The sequence below is a fragment of the Heptranchias perlo genome, chromosome 3, assembly GCF_035084215.1.
Source record: "Heptranchias perlo isolate sHepPer1 chromosome 3, sHepPer1.hap1, whole genome shotgun sequence".
Classification (NCBI taxonomy): Eukaryota; Metazoa; Chordata; class Chondrichthyes; order Hexanchiformes; family Hexanchidae; genus Heptranchias; species Heptranchias perlo.
This window is the reverse complement of record NC_090327.1, coordinates 128,944,409-128,960,767: the sequence shown is the minus strand read 5'-3', so window position 1 is coordinate 128,960,767 and position 16,359 is coordinate 128,944,409. Positions and strand designations below refer to the sequence as shown.

At 40.4% G+C, this 16,359-nt stretch overlaps 2 long non-coding RNA genes across 2 annotated transcripts; one reads left to right on the top strand and one right to left on the bottom strand.

Annotated features, from left to right (window-relative positions):
- Positions 1-716: 716 nt before the first annotated feature.
- On the bottom strand, positions 717-15,655 carry LOC137320223 (uncharacterized). Its single transcript, XR_010962413.1, has 3 exons — positions 15,612-15,655; positions 15,080-15,360; positions 717-1,595 (listed from the first exon to the last, which is right to left on the bottom strand). It is a non-coding gene; the product is annotated as an uncharacterized lncRNA (long non-coding RNA).
- Positions 11,477-15,125, top strand: LOC137320222 (uncharacterized). The gene is made up of 2 exons (XR_010962412.1): positions 11,477-12,018; positions 14,954-15,125. It is a non-coding gene; the product is annotated as an uncharacterized lncRNA (long non-coding RNA).
- Positions 15,656-16,359: the final 704 nt, after the last annotated feature.

Below are 16,359 nucleotides of genomic sequence, written 5' to 3'. Positions count from 1 at the left end.
CACATTCACACAAACACACAAACCTATACACGCATGCATGTGGACACGTATCGAAGCTACCAGTTTACTTCATTCATTATCTGCTTTAGGAAAAAGAAACAAACTTAAAAACATAGGGTTGGCTGAGAGAAAGTAACTCTACATCATGAGGTAGGAGGAAGCAAGTATTACATAGAAATTACAAAATGGAAACAGGCCATTCGGCCCAACCAGCCTGTGCTTATCCTTTTCCCAGGTGCCTGCTCTGTTCCCATATCCCCTTATTTCCCTTTCCTTCAACCACCTATCTAATCTATTATTAAATGATGACATGGTATCTGGTTCAATCACTAACTCTTCAAACATGTCATTTTAAATACATTTTAATTAAAAAAACTGAGGATGCTACAGATGACATCACAACTTCTTACTGAATTAAAATATTCTATCGGGTTACAAGATAGGGCAGCAGATTCTTAAAGTGATCCTACAGCGTTCCAATATGAGAAAGGACAGGGATTTTGCTCATCCAATTCCTTTCTGTTGATTACTTGCTGCAGCGAATGTTTCAACATATTTTATTCTGAGACGAGGGACCTTGAGGTAATTAAAGCATTTAGCTGTGTCTCATCCTTTAACCAGTTCCATCTTCTAACACAGCTTAAAATGATCTGGAACATTCATTTTAAGCTTATTAAATTGATTTGACATTTGACTTTATTAGCAATTTAGAGAGACTATAAATGAGACAAATGATGTCAGACATAACATTGTATACAGAATTAATTTACAGTGATTTGATGAAAGTAAACTGTAGGTTTTTTAAAAACAACAATGAAAAGTATGCTGTAAGTATGAAGAAGGTTATATTTGTAGGAAGATTACACGCGCAATTTTGTTTGGAGAAGATTGGCTAGTTAAAAAGTAAATACGTGTGAGAGAGGTAAAAACCAACACTTACAGGGTGAGTATGAATTAGTCAGGACATGTTTGAATGAGTGAGAACAAGAGAGCATTAATTGACAGGTAGTGCAGATGGAGTAATGGACATGGGCTATATTGAGCCAAGAGTCATATTTATATGGGGGGGGGATATAGTTTTGGTAATTGGATGAACAAAATGGAGGCAAAGATTGATGTGTTACAGTGGTGAATAATAATCTGTGGAATGGTGAAATGTAGGTTTAATTACTCACCGTATCATATTACTGATTTCAGTTATGCTTCTGTGAGGAAGCACCATGTGGAGCAGTGGGGGAGGTAGGGCAGTTACTGTCATCAAATGATTTCCCTTTTTATTGTTGCCTGTTCTTTTCAATGTCTTTTTATTACCTTCCTATGGCCCACATAGGAGGCATTATTTTGTAATTCCCTCCCATTGAGCAAACATTGTCTGGGACAAATATTATCTCCACCCCCTTGACTGGCTTAACTTTTACCGATTCGCCCCTCCGATCCGCCTTCGATATTGTAATCCCTTGTGACAATGTGGAACCTTTTCCAATCCTTTGTCAGCCAGTTTCCATTCATTCAATCCTTCATGTTATGCATGCACATACTTTTCCAGGCTTTTGCTGCGACTTGTTTCCACTATGGGTGGTAGCAGGAATAATAAGCTGTGGGTTGAAATCAGGATGTGCGGTATTAGTAAGTGAACATTATGAAATTCGTATGAAATTCTTCCGTCCAGTATTTTGATGAAGATGTTAATGCAAAACGGTTTAACGTCTTTGTTAAAATAGCGGACAATGGAATTTCGTACGAATGTGTGAACATCTTTGTTATTAATATCACACATTAGGCCATTGAGCTAATACATAGCAACAGTGACTACTCTTCAAAAGGACCTTATTGGTTATAAAGCGCTTTGGAATGTCTTGAGGTCATGAAAGGCGCTATAGAAATGCAAGTTCATTCTTTTCTTTCTTCACAATTCTAGCCAGATAATTTGCAGCTGCAACAATACAGCTCCACTGAATTTAAGTAGGGCTTGTGGCAAGGACCAAATTAAGAAATATAGGTCAAAGCTGCTCCGAAATCCAATGTGCCCTATCACTAGAAATTGTTCGGATTGTTAGCCTGTTTAATTGCTTTTGTTTATAATCAGTTCGATTGAAAAAGGTGCCATCGCAGGAAGGAGTGCCGACAAGCGTAGCCCCTCAAATGATAATCATTTCCACATAGCCCACATCCCCAACACTTTGGAGTTTTATTTTCCTGTCCAGCTAGAATGAAATGCACCTTTTCAAAATTTCAGACTTCATGAATTGACGCCCTTGCACTGTCACCTGCACAGTTTTCCCAATCTCGTTACCAACAGGTACAGGGTTACTTTTACTGCCAGCTCTAAGATCAACCGGAAAAGCAGATTGCATCCTATCACAGACTGTGCCATATAAGCCAATTGTTTATCATTCCAGTCACCTTCAGGAAATTTAATGTGGAACAACTGGCAACAGAGATACATTTACAATTCAGATGATATTTCTTAGCTAGAGAGATTCACATTTAAGACACACTGGTATAATTTATTCTGGAGCCTGCCTCAGTCACTTATGCTGCAAAAGATCATTATGTCAAGTGACATTGTTAAAAAATAAAGTTTATCATCATTATCAAAATGAAGTCATTTGCCATCTTTGACACACACTTAAACATATGAAGCACCTGCCCACTCATTTGTTTTGCCTGGTTACAGAGACGCATTAGTCTTTGCTCAACTTTACAGCCATTACACTGAAGTCTAATGTTTCCCTTTCCATAAATCATAAGATATAAGCTACTGGTAGCAGCTAAAGCGGGAATAATCATTAGCCAATCCTGCCTACAGCAGTAAGCCCTGTGTTCCAGAAGAGGAAAAAAATGGTCATGCTTCCTTGAAACCAGTAATGATGTTTAATGTAACAATGGCCTGCTCAATGAGGCTGACAGCGGCCAGCCAACAATGTGACAAGGCAGCCACTATTCTGTGCACTGCTCACTCCATAACATGTCTTTTACCCTTCAGGTAGTCAGCGGGAAAGGAGTGAAGTCCATTTGCAGATGGGCTTGACAGAGATTTTTGCTTCACTTTCCCTCATCTAATTCCCCCTCGTTGGTCCATTATGTTAACTCCAGCTTGAAGCAGAACGTTCAAAGTGGTGGTCTCACAAAATGTGGTGGTCTGGCTACGTGGAAGATGCTGTTTGGGAGATGTAAAACTGTCCCAAATGCTATTACTGCTTCACTTTGGAATCATTCTGGCTGCTGTGAAGTTATGTCTGGCACTGTCTGTTGGGTAGCATTTGACTATTTCTCACGTTTAATTTTTGCTATTGTTATTAATAAAACCTGTTTTAAAAAATTAATTACAGGGGTCACCCCTGTCATGATACAAAATATTCTGCTGGAACTAAACTTAAAAATAGCAATAGAATAACACTGAGTCAGCCACTCATGTCCAGAGAGGATAATGTCTAATTACCAAGGCTACTGGTTTTCCATTTTCATGGAAACACAAATGGAATTTCAGAATGTGATCCCTAAAACACTTATAAAAATCGCTGAAATCCATTAACAAAATGAATTTGATTTATTCAGTCACAATGCACCAGCAGTCTTGCTGGTTATATTAAACCCATCCATAGACAGACTGGTGAAATGGGCAGACACATGGCAGATGCAATTTAACACTGAGAAGTGTGAAGTGATGCATTTTAGAAGGAAGAATGAGAGGCAATATAAACTAAATGGTACAATTTTAAAGGGGGTGCAGGAACAGAGGGACCTGGGGGTGTATGTACACGAATCTTTGAAGGTAGCAGGAAAAGTTGAGAATGCTGTTAAAAAAAGCATATGGGATCCTGGCCTTTGTTAATAGAGGCATAGAGTACAAAAGCAAGGATGTTATGCTAAACCTTTGTAAAACACTGGTTAGGCCCCAGTTGCAGTATCGTGTCCCATTCTGGGCACCACACTTTAGGAAGGATGTCAAGGCCTTGGAGAGGGTGCAGAGGATATTTACTAGAATTATTCCAGGGATGAGGGACATCATTTATGTGGAGAGATTAGAGAAGCCGGGGTTGTTTGCTTAGGGCAGAGAAGGTTATGGGGAAATTTAATAGAGGTGTTCCAAATTAATGAAAGGTTTCGATGGAGTAAATAAGGAGGAACTGTTCCCAGTGGCAGAAGGGTTGGTAACCAGAGGATACACATTTAAGGTGATCGGCAAAAGAACCAGAGGCAAGATGAGGATAATTTTTTTTACACAGCGAGTTGTTATGATCTGGAATGCACTGCCTGAAAGGGTGGTGGAAGGAGAGTCAGTAAGGGAATTGGATAAATACTTGAAGGGAAAAGATTTGCAGGGCTATGGGGAAAGGGCACGGGAATGGGACCAATTGGACAGCTCTTTCTAAGAGCCGGCCCAGGCACGATGGGCCGAATGGCTACCTTCTGGGCTATATCATTCTATGATTCGATGAATCTTCCTTCTTCATATTGGTCAAAAGTAAAACCCTTGTTGTTTGGTCCTTGCCAGTTTTTAAACTTTCCAAGCAGGTTCCATTTGGGATGGGGAAGGGGTGTGCCGAAGAAGCAGAACAAGACAGCATGAAACAAGTAGAAAAGAATTCAAACACATCCTTTGACTAATAATGGGACTGTGAGAAGCCGGGAATAATCCATCCCGGTAAGGTAATTGTGCGCATGTGATCAAGTGCTGTTGCCTTCAATGGGAATGGCGATTCTCAGAGTGACCACTGCCTGCAACTTAATTACATCGAATCACATAAAATTTACAGCACAGAAACGAGGCCATTCAGCACAACAGGTCTCTGCTGGTGTTTGCTCTCCGAACGAGACTCCTCCCACCCCTCTTAATCTAACCTATTGCCAATCCTTCTGTTCTTATCTTCCACATGTACCTATCTAGCTTCCCCTTAAAGGCATCTATGCTATTCGCCTCAGTTACACCTTGTGGTAGCGAGATCCACACTCTCACCACTCTCTGGGTAAAGAAGTTTCTCCTGAAATCCCTATTGGATTTATTAGTGACTATCTTATATTTATGGCCCCTAGTTTTGGTCTCCCCACAAGTGGAAAACATCTTCTCTGCGTAACCTTAATCACATAACTAACATAATAATCAGCCCAATTAATAAAACAATTACATTTACCAATCACAAAGGCAGCAGGATCAGTTAGGCTTAGTATGACGAGATTATCAACCAATATGTTGGTTTCATAGAGTCATAGAGTCATAGAGTTATACAGCATGGATAGAGGCCCTTCGGCCCATCGTGTCCACGCCGGCCATCAGCCCTGTCTACTGTAATCCCATATTCCAGCATTTGGTCCGTAGCCTTCAGAACCTTAAGTGAAATTTATTCTCAGCTGCTAAAACTGCCGCCTAGCATCTTCTTATTAATGATATTAGCAGCTGAGTGCTTAATGGATTGATGTGGAGATGCCGGTGATGGATTGTATGTAAGGAGTCGCACAGCACCAGGTTAGTGTTGGACTATAACCTGGTGTTGGACTATAACCTGGTGTTGGACTATAACCTGGTGTTGTGCGACTCCTTAATGGATTGGTGTGACATTTTTCTATCTGCTGTTTTAATGGTGGTGTGAACCTACTTATTTTAAAGGGGCTAATGCCTCTGCTGAAATAGCAGACAGAAGAAAGTTGTACCGCTCCATAAGCTCTGGAATTCCCTCCTATAATACGCTCCTTAAAACCTATCTCTTTGACCAAGCTATTGGCCACCTGTCCTAATATCTCCTTACGTGGCTCGGTGTCAAATTTTGTTTAATAACGTTCCTGTGAAGAGCCTTGGGACGTTTTACTACATTAAAGGTGCTATATGAATGCAGGTTGTTGTTGTTTGCCCATTAATATTGGCCATTTTTAGTCTTATATCAGTCTATAATCTACTATTAGAGCATTTTTGCCTGATACATATTTGAAAAACTGGTACTATTTACGTTTGTATTGAAATCAATTTTTAATTGTGTTCTTTGAATACAGAAACAACCACACATGTCAAACTGCAGTGACTGTACAGCAAGTGAGAATGCGCTGCAGCCATCAGCGTGGTCTGCAGTGACCCTAGGACCACTTTATACAAATGGTATACAAGTTGGTGTAAAAGATCCCATGGCACTTTTCGAAGAAGAGCAGGGGAGTTCTCCCCGGTGTCCTGGCCAATATTTATCCCTCAACCAATATCACTAAAACAGATTATCTGATCATTATCTCATTGCTATTCGTTCGACCTTGCTGTGTGCAAATTAGCTGCTGTGTTTCCCTATATTACAATAGTGACTACACTTTCATTGGTTGTAAAGCGCTTTGGGACATCCTGAGGTCGTGAAAGGCGCTATATAAATGCAGGTTCTTTCTTACAAGAACTACATGCAGGTTCGGAGAGCATTAAAGCAGCATCGTCACCATTTAGAGATATTTGTGAGGAGGGTCAGGCCCCTTGAACAGCAATTGTGTAAAACCTCTGTTCAGATTCTGCCATTTTAGCCGGCAGGGCAAGTTCACCCTGCAGCAGGCCCTGGATTCCTGCTTCAGTACAAAATGTAGCAGTTTTATTTTTTTAAATTATTGTTTCCACGTAATCTGAAATATCTTTAGGGCAGTGGATGGACTCAGTAATGCAACACGCAGGATGCAGGCTCTAGGAGCTGAACAGAGCAACTATGGAAAGCCCAGCGCTCGAGCACGAGTGAGACTGTATTCCAGACAGGTTAAGGAGATCAACTGCATTGAATTTATAGCCTACAAGCTAAAGAATTCAGCCTCATTTTTCTGTAAAGCCCTATACTTTACAAATTTTATGTCAAGAAGTAATGAAATGTTTTTGTTTCTGTGGAAAGAAAAGTCTGTTTCCATCAAAGGTTTTTTGATACCACAAGCAGTGCTATTTCAAAAAAAAAAATGTCTTAACTCAGATCTACCTACGATAAAGCTTCCATCCTAAATTGCTCATTATCCAGATTTCTTTAAGTTCAGTTTCTTAGAGGCTGCAGTGATTCAATTCGTATTTCTTCCTTGTGATGGCTTCATTTGATACCTCAATAGGATTAGTGTAAACATTGGGGCCCATGAATGTGCATGTTTGTTAAGACGTTGTAAGGTTATATCTGCATGCAGAGGAGAGCCAGATGTAACCAATGTCCCAGCCAAAACTCAGTCAGTGTATGCCTGGTATGCAGGGAAAACATTTCCTTTGGGACTGTGTTTTGATGGAAAACTCAAACAACCCAATGATGCATTATTGATTTCAATTTAATAAAAGAACAGATGATTATGTGAGTAACAGACCTGATAAAGCCGGTAATTGATAGGGTTGAATAAAAGGGAAACTTTCATATCACGCATCCCCCCATTAATGTTCCTAAAGCTTGAATATTGCAACAAAATCTCACAACCATGTACGTTGGTACCGAGATGCCAACTGCTTTCATATTTTGCGATGCTCTGTAGGATTCAGTGCACTGAAACTCATAATGGATCTGGTAGCTTTTTTCGAACTGAAGGCGGTCTTAAAAAAAATCCCAATACTGCTTCCAAAAGGCAAAACCTGATTTTTTTGTTTTGTCAGTTGCATTAAAAGATAAGCAATCTTTTTTAAGCTAAGAGAGAAGCTAGATTATCGAGGGACCAACAGCCAAAGATATGACGATATTCTCTCTTTTAGTTGTATCAGTGTTGTCACCATGCACAGAGCAGCTTGTGGAAATCCAAAGACAACACCTCAAACAGAAAATGTCAGCCATTTCTTGCCTGGAGGCTGGGGTCCCACTTGGAGTTCTGATGCCATCATTAGCAACTATTTTGTGCCCTGATATGTGACTGGAGCAAGCCAAGATTCTTCTAGCGGTACTAGCGCCACCTGCACTACATATGCACTGACGTCAACATAATTAGGTTATGTGTGTCAATCCCATTTCCTGCAATCAATGAAATATTATGAAAGGATGACATTCAAAATAAAAAGAAAGAGAAAAGAACAAACTTTCATTTATATAGCGCCTTTCATGACCTGAGGACATCCCAAAGTGACTAACAGCCAATGAAATACTTTTTGAAGTATAGTCACTGTTGTAATGTAGGAAATATAATTTTTTAAAAAAGTAATTTCAAATCATTTCCTGACTCGGGCATTTCTGAGACTAGCTGCTGAAGTGTGTTTTTGTCACTTATCCTTGGTTCCCAATATTCTTCCACTCCACACTTCGTGCATTGTCCTCAAGGCTATGCGCTGGAGGGAGCTGGGAGCCCAAACAGAGATACAACACAATAATATTTTGGTGTTGAATCTCAGACTACACTGAGCTGGAAGTCCCAATTAAAGCCCACCATCTCAGATGAGTTATATAAAAATATTTAATGTTATTAAATACAAGAGATGCACCATTCATGCACACGCAATACCGAAAATAAAGCCAATTATCTTAGAATAGAATCATAGAATCATAGAAAGATTACAGCACGGAAGGAGGCCATTCGGCCCATCGAGTCCGCGCCGGCTCTATGCAAGAGCAATCCAGCTAGTTCTACTCCCACGCCATATTCCCGTAGCCTTGCATTTTTTCCTTTCAAGTATTTATCCAGTTCCCTTTTGAAGGCCATGATTGAGTCTGCCTCCACCAGCCCTTCAGGCAGTGCATTCCAGATCATAACCACTTGTTGTGTAAAAGCGTTTTTCCTCATGTCACCGTAGGTTCTTATGCCAATCACCTTAAATCTATGTCCTCTGGTTCTTGACCCTTCCGCCAATGGAACAGTTTCTCTCTACCTACTCTGTCTAGACCCTTCATGATTTTGAATACCTCTATCAAATCTCCTCGCAACCATCTCTGTTCCAAGGAGAACAACCCTAGCTTCTCCAGTCTATCCACATAACTAAAGTCCCTCATCCCTGGAATCATTCTAGTAAATCTCTTCTGCACCCTCTCTAAGGCCGTTACATCTTTCCTAAAGTGTGGTGCCCAGAACTGGACACAATACTCCAGCTGTGGCCAAACCAGTGTTTTATAAAGGTTCATCATGACTTCCATACTTTTGTACTCTATGCCTCTATTTATAAAGCCCAGGATCCCTTATGCTTTTTTAACCGCTTTCTCAACCTGCCCTTCCGCCTTCAATGATTTGTGCCCATATACCCCCAGATCTTTTTGTTTCTGTACCACTTTTAGAGTTGTGCCCTCTAGTTTATATTGCCACTTCTTGTTCTTCCTACTGAAATGTATCACTTCGCATGCCCGCCCATGCCACCAGCCTGTCTATATCCTCTTGAAGTCTATCACCATCCTCCTCACTGTTTACTACCCTTCCAAGTTTGGTGCCAACTGCAAATTTTAAAATCTTTGAGTGTCCCTTTAAAAGTCAAGTCCTAGGAAACAAAGGGGTAACGATAGTATTGGGTTTCCTACAAATTCCATTTATTTCTAAATCTTTCAGCCACTGTGAGGACAGTTTTATAAATTATTACTTTCCCAAACTTTTAAATGCATTGTTATTGAATGAGATCAGTCACCTTCCTACCTATGTGTGGCATGAGAGAGGGGAGAAAGTACAAAAAAAATTACCAAAAGATATGCAATATGATTATGTATATAAGAATAGTGTAGTTAAACAATTCTCCTGCATATAAATCACACTTTCATATAGTTTTTATATGCTGGGGTGGAATTTCCTGTGGGGGCATAATCAGGAAATTATGCCCGAAATTACGCCAATTCTGCTGATGTCAATTTACAGTCAAATTTCCTGCCAGTCTCATTAGCATACTTCGGAACGGAAAAATGAGTGTAAAGGAGTTCACTGAACTCACACCATAGATTCCTTCTTTAAGTATGAAAATTAAAGTTTCAAACCATCCAACCATCATTCATGCACGTCAAGCACAGCATGTTTAAGAACACGCCATCGTGGAAGCTTATCAATTTTTAATGTGACTCATACTGATGCCATAAAAATGCATTCAAAGTAACAGAAAATGCAGTGCAGGGCTCAGTGAGGATAAAAAAATAATCGCTTAAAAAATTGAAAAGAACACCAGAAAAGTGATTTTGTTTCCTGCTGCACCTAAAATTCTGGGCTTAATTTTACACCTGTTTTTAACCAGTGTAATTGCAGGAAATTTGCTTGAGCGACCTTTTAGCCTGGGGACGGAGCCATTATAACGAGCCAAGATGCGTTCGGACGCAGAAATCGATAGACGGGCGCAAAAGAGTGAGGGAACTTGGATGTAGCATAATTACGAGCGTAACGCACTTGCACTCGAGTTTCCTCAAAATGTATTTGCTTTACACCCTAACTACACGTGTCTCTGGGCGAAAATACACAGGAAATTCTACCCCCATATAATGAGCCCTCATACTCTGGACTTAACAAAAAAGCAGTCAACAGGTTTCTTCAAACAAAATAAGAAGTAGAAAAATATTGGGGCAACTTTTACAATGCAGGATTAAAATCCACACTTTGCAATAAATTATGTTAAAAATGTGAGGTAACAGAAACACTGTTTGCAGACTCGTATGACATTTTATGTAAACGCAGAATTTATTTGAAGCAGTAAATTTGCACATTTGCCCAGTTTATAGCAATCACCTGGTTTTAGGATAGCACTCAAGATACCACACGGAGCAGTGATACTGTGGGATTAGCACCTGCTTTATAATCTCATTAACGTAAAGAAAGGAATGAGGTCGGCAACCTAGTATCTATAAATCAAAAACTATTTTTTTTGAAAAAAAGAGTTATGAGCAGACACTTCACGGAGATCTGAGTGACATTTTTGTTATTTCCGTTTGTCAGGCTGATCAACTACTGACTTTATAAATCCTTGGCTACACAACTGTGTAATTTGTACAAATAAAAGTAAGTGACTAGCACTCAGTAAAGGATTCTTTACTTTTACTCAAATATAACAGTAAAGTATACAATCCACCTGTGAAACAGGTAATGCAAGATGTGATTTTAACTATATATATATGTGTCCATATATAGTTGTATATATATGTATAAAATGCAATTTTAAATCCATATGTATATAAACCCGATGAACAAAATATCTGTAAGGGTTGCATCCCGGCATTTCTTTTAATTATATTTTTCATGACTGAAAAGGCAGCTATTTTTATTCTGTAAATGTCCCTGTAGTTGAATATGTATTGAAATTCCAATTTCATCAAATGTCAAGGCACTAGTGAACAAACTAAATTGCATGAGTAATGTAACAGTCTAGTCTGACCAAGCTGCGTAATGAAAGGCTGAGGAAATTATGATCTCTTATGGTCTTAATCTTTAGAAGGAAACAGTTGAAAAGGGTAAAGATGGAATATTGTGATTGCTGAGTGAAAATAGGTCACCACTTGCAGCTCTGATCACTAGAGCATGGAGTCGGAATTTCATGCTACATTAGGTAGATTTTAAAACCTAATCTACCTCTATGAATGTTTTATGGGTAATTTTATGAAGGCACAGATTGCTTGACAACACGGGGACGTGGAAAGCTACCTGGCAATCAGCAACTTTGTGACCTCTGAGCATACGCTAAGCCCAGCACGTCTTACTGATCATACATCACTGCACATGGGAGCAACAGTCAGAGCAGCAATTTGATTTTCTTTTTTTTTTATTATTCTGCCAGTTCTTTGCCGTCTTTTTTGTTGGTCGTTGAGGTAATTCACATAATGAACGCTGCTTCAGCTTTCGGTGGTAGCTCCTTCGAGGCGGACGCCTGTTCACTCTCTCCTCTCCACGCTTGCCTTAGCACCCCAGCTGCCAAGGTTCGAAGCCTTTGTTGAGTCAAGAATGGTGTGACTTGAAACATACCTTGTGGTTTTGTGCGATGCGTGTATTTTGAGCCCAACATTCAGCGTTTGTGTCTAGACACTTCAGGTATAAGCCGCCCATGGACTGCGAAAGCTACCAAGGACATCCAGTACCCAAAGGATTAATTATCTGGAACATACAGTTAAAACTTTTGCTTCAATTTCATATTAATGACCAATTAGTTTTGGTTGTAAAGGAACCAAGGTAACCATGTTTCAAGCTGCAATAATGTCCACTCGTGGATGGATTTAAAAAGTTATGTTAAATGTAATAGATTTTTTTCTTCAGTTCACAGCACAGGGGTTTTAATGAAAATACCCCTCCCAGGAGTAAATGTTACCTAAGTGTTTCCATTAAAGGGACATTAACATCCGGTGAAGTGCCTTACAAGACCTGTTTTTTAAAATTTGTTTGTGGGATGTGGGCGTCGTTGGCAAGGCCAGCATTTTGTTGCCCATCCTTAACTGCCCTTGAGAAGGTGGTGGTGAGCTGCCTTCTTGAACCGTTGCAGTCCGTATGGTGAAAGTTCTCCCACAGTGCTGTTAGGAAGGGAGTTCCAGGATTTTGACCCAGCGAAGATGAAGTAACGGCGATATATTTCCAAGTCGGGATGGTGTGTGACTTGGAGGGAAATTTTACTAGGGCTCCTTGGTGCCACACTCGGTCAAATGCTGCCATGATGTCAAGGGCAGTCACTCTCAACTCAGCTCTGAAATTCAGCTCTTTTGTCCATGTTTGGACCAAGGCTGTAATGAGGTCTGGAGCCGAGTGGTCCTGGCAGAACCCAAACTGAGCATCGTTGAGCAGGTTATTGGTGAGTAAGTGCCGCTTGATAGCACTGTCGACGACACCTTCCATCACTTTGCTGATGATTGAGAGTAGACTGATGAGGCGGTAATTGGCCGGATTGGATTTGTCCTGCTTTTTGTGGGCAGGACATACCTGGGCAATTTTCCAGGTTGCCAGGTTTTTGTAAAATGACCTGCTTGGTGATGTGATAATGTTTCTGATTCACCCTGCATGTCTGTTGCTATAACTTTTTCATACTTAATTGCAAACTAAATTTACAAAAATGCTTTTCAGGAAATAGAGAAATATCATAGAAACTTACAGCACAAAAGGAGGCCATTCGGCCCATGGTGCCTGTGCCAGCTCTTTGGAAGAGTTATCCAATTTGTCCCACTCCCCCTGCTCTTTCCCCATAACCCTGCAAAATTTTTCCCCTTCAAGTATTTATCCAATTCCCTTTTGAAAGTTACTGTTGAGTCTGCTTCCACTTTTTCAGGCAGTGAATTCCAGATCATAACAAAAAAAGTTTGCACTGAGGCAGATGCAATGATCTGAGTCTGCTTCCAAACTGTTGATGTGGCAGCCGAGCCCCTTTAAAACTCTATAAGGGATTGATTGGTGCCTGAGCAAATGCTTCTTTCATCCAATTCTCTCCACTAGAAATACATAGAGACTGGACCCGTGCCTCAGCGAATGTTTCCTTTAAACTAACATTTGTACAGACAAGGTGTCTATTAACAGGCTTGTGTTGTTAATTTTAACTTTCAGAGATGTTGTAAATTCCCTATGTTGATAATTTTAGTGAAACGCCATCGGGAGGTCATTTTGACTTTGGGCAATGGAGTAAGATGAGCAATATTAGATCAGCCGCATGTTACATTATCTCTTCCGGTTGTCATTTCCATTGGAAAATAAAATCGGGCGAGACGTATAACAGGCGGCTGATGCGATATCGCTCGTCTTAAACTATCGGCCAAAGTCAAAATGACCCCCACTGTGAGCACGAGATTGGATTTGCAATTTATACCCACGATCGCTTTCTCAGTAAATTATTGACAAGAGGAATTTTAGGCGGACCTTCAGTTAAAGATTCACTTACAACGGGCATACGCTATGCCCGCCCAAAGTTGGCGTTGTGAGGCCCGAACCATTTTCAAGCTTGGGCCTCAGTGGAGTGTTGCCGATGAGCTGTGGGTGAATGGGAAATCGGCCGTCTCCTATGCTAAGCCGGCCGGCGGAACGGGTCTGGGGGAGGGGAAGCTGAGGTGGGGCGAGTATAGGCCAGCATGTGGGCTGCATTACTGTTCTGCAGCAGCCACCAGTGGTCCTTTTAAAGGCCGCTGATTAAGAAGTTCACTGCCTAATAAAAATGGTCAGACTGCGTGTCACTCATGCTCCAACCAATTGTACATCAAAATTGCAATCTGGGTTCTGCAACAGTGTGGGACTTGATTTGGACATTTAAAAGAAAGAAACATTTGCATTTGTATAGCCCCTTTCACAACCACAGGACGCCCCGAAGCACTTCACAGCCAATTAAGTATTTTTGAAGTGTAGTCACTGTTGTAATGTAGGAAATTACAAGGAGCGGCCTGGGTGTTCCCCCAAATTAAAACTGCCGTCAACCATTTTTCAAGCTAGAAACAGGTTACCTTCCTCGTCCCCTGTGCCCAGAACCGACTTCTAGGCGATTGCGAGTTCAAAATTGGATTTGCAATTCATACTCACAATGACTTTTCACCCCCTTTGCCTCTATCGGACTTGTTTCTCCATAAATAGGTAACACAGCTCACAGTCAAAGAAACTTAGAACTTCTCAAAAACTCTTTAAATTAACCCACGAAAATATATTAATCAACATTGTGTTTCGCAAAAATACCGACCTCATCAGATCTACTAAATTCATAAACGCAATTATCTTTTAAATAACTAGAAATGTAACCATCAATTCTTATAACTTACAACTATTGTCACAGATAGACTGAGATCTTAATCTAAAGACTTAGCATCACAACTTCACGTGTGTTTTTATGTCCTTGAAATACGCAATTTATCCTCTGTATTTTATGGTGTTTTAAGTGTTGGGTCTGTAGGTCAGCCACACTCTCGGCAGGCCGTATGTGATGCCACATGTTACTTAACCTGACTTATGTCAACAGGTCCCTGGACTGAAATTATAATAATTCTCTCTAATTTTTATTTAATTAAGGAAGCTGTGATGATGCTATTTTGCAAAGTATAATTTGTATTGGATTATACTAATCTGTACATTAGTAACTGGGGGGGGGGGGGTTGGTGAAAAATGGCCAATTATTAATGTGCACCCTTCCATATTTTATCGTGCTCCTTAGAAGAAATAACTAACCTGAACAAAATGGTTACGTGCAAGGCTGAAAGATACAAAGGGACAGTGAAGTTTCATTAACAAATCAATCAGAAAAAGCCAGCGAGATGGAAAACTGAAACGTTTAACTCACAATCCTTGCATTTGCTGCTGAAATAAATGCTCCTGAAATCTTGAAACTTGGGTGATTTTTTTTTTAGTGTGAGCGATTCCTCCTTCAGATGCCTGACATCCAGAATTTCTTGAAGAGACAAAAAGATGCACTAGTTCAAGAGTTTGCCTTATAACAGCTACAGGGCTGAGATGCTTTTGTTTCGCCTTCTTGATGGTTCTGTTGATTTCTTGCAGTGCAACTATCTCACTGACAGAACATCCATTGCGTTCCACCATTAAACACAATCTTGTCAGAAGAGCCTAAAGGATTACAAGATATATATTACAATATAAGTTTAGCTGCAAAACTGTTCACGGTATGTGACTACCCAGCAGGAGTCACGAGGGGCATTTGACAAGTAGGCAAAGAGTTGGTGCAATCTCCTATATTTACTTCAGCTGTCCTTTCAACAAAATGCCTGCCGTTTTCAGCCTGACAATGCTGTAAAAAAGGGCGGGGTGGTTGGAAAAAGGAGTTGAGGGAAGAGAAGAGACGCTGATTGCAAATATACCTGGAACCACTGCCACCTCCTTCCTCAGTTTTCCTGCTGTATTTAAGAGAGTGGAAAGTGAAATTATTCAAGACTTGCCTGAGCCCTGTGCCACCTAGTGGACTTCTGCAGTCACGGCTTCTTCCTGCACCCATTTCTTCTCAATCTTAAAGATGAACGCAAATGGATAAACAGTAGTTCCCTGAGACCCATTCTCCTGAAGCAATATAATTCAAATATCACATGTTCTTGTCTTTATTTTAAACTTACCAAATGCCTATTCTATTAGAGCGAGATGTTTATATATAAAACAGTTACCATTGTTTCAGAAGCATTTTATTACATCGCAGGCCAGTTTTTCTATAATTCACCACCAAAAGTGATGTCGTAATAGTAGAGATTCTACACATCATGAACGTTTTATACTCTGATATCCTGTGGCAAGACTGCCCAATGTTTGTCTTTGTGGGCCACCTACTGTAGGTGCATACCATAGAAACTATGGAGGGAAACATAATGTTTAAATTAATGCTCCCATTAATTTCCATGGGGTAGATTTTCAATCCTCCAGTTCAATCTCCCAGTCCGGCAACACCTCGATTTTAAAATTCTCATCCTTGCTTTCAAATCCATCTCTGGCCTCACCCCTCCCTATCTCTGTAACCTCCTCCAGTCCTACAACCCTCCGAGATCTCTGCGCTTCTCGAGGGCAATTAGGGATGGGCAATAAATGCTGGCCTCGCCAGCGACGCCCACATCCCGTGAACGA